Here is a 1,303-nt window from a genome sequence, read left to right as displayed (position 1 = left end):
CAGGGGTGGTGGCTGTGCCCTCCACGTCACACAGACTGGCATTGTCCCACCAGGAAGCACCTCTTGCCTGGCCTGGGTTAATTCCATTGGCACTGTTTTACCCCAGCACGTTTTCTCTGGAGATTTTGCTGCCCTGCTGCGCTGCTTACGTGGAGGAAGCAAAGGTCAGCTCTGCTTTTTGCATTAAAGCAAGAACCGTGCAGGAGGGGAGCCGAGGGTGGCTGTGCCCTCTAGGATTTGGAAGGGACCACGCTGAAAAACCTTGATGGTATTTGTTTTGAAACAGTTTCTGCAATGGAGAACAGCTGCTCTTCCAAGGGAAACAAGGAGAGGATCTGCAGCTTTTGGAGAGTGCAGTGAAACGCCCAGCTCAGGCCTGGGGCTCTGCCGGGTATTTCTGGAGGTCGATGTCCCCGCCATGCAGAAATCTTGAGCACAGGGTTATTTTGGGTCCTTGCTAAAACACAGCCTCAGTGATTTTTTTATTATTTATTTTTGGGTTTTAGTCTGTCATGCATGAAAAGTCTTGCTCTTATGGCAGGTCCCATTACCGGAACGCTGGCTTGAGAAAATTTATCGAATTTGGATTATAAGGCACTTGAACTTTTTAAATTTATATAAGTATATTGACATTTGAAATCTCATATTCCGATGTAGTTCTGAAGTAATGAGCTGTAAAATACCATTTTAACACAAAAATACATACTTTGAGATTCTATTCTTGTGTAAACAAATGTTCCAAAGTAATTCAGAATGGATTATTTTTGCAATGAAAGTAACAGTGGGCAATTTGAAAATATGCAGTAATATTCTTACTTCTAAAGAATTTATAAATTCTTACTTATAAATTGATCTGGCAACAATGAAGAATTAGTTTTTCTACCAGGACTTCACTAAGATGATTAATTAGATATGATTAATACCTTTATGGATAATTAGTAATACTGGAAGCAAGTTTTGAAAGTTCTGTTTCGGTCTCTTGGTATTTGGACAAAAAAATTTCAATTGAAAATAAACCTACAATAAACTGGCAGGGAAATTTTCTTGTAGAAGAGAGCAATACGTGTGAAAACTGTGTGGAAAATGTTTTCTTTTTGCTGAAAGCTCATTCAACACCCCAGAGCTGTAGAGGTGAATGACGCTAAAACAAACACTCACTTTAAAGAGCTCTGCCAGTAAATAACTTACAAAACACCAAAGGTTTCCAAAAGAGTTTAATAAATAATGAGGTTCTTTCTGTACTGTATAAACTATAAATATACCATGCAGTCCTTTATAACTTAAAATAATTTACAGGCTGAGG

This window comes from Melospiza georgiana, chromosome 23 (assembly GCF_028018845.1).
Source record: "Melospiza georgiana isolate bMelGeo1 chromosome 23, bMelGeo1.pri, whole genome shotgun sequence".
In the NCBI taxonomy this organism is placed as follows: domain Eukaryota; kingdom Metazoa; phylum Chordata; class Aves; order Passeriformes; family Passerellidae; genus Melospiza; species Melospiza georgiana.
The sequence above is the reverse complement of the archived record's forward strand: the minus strand, read 5'-3'. Positions refer to the sequence as shown.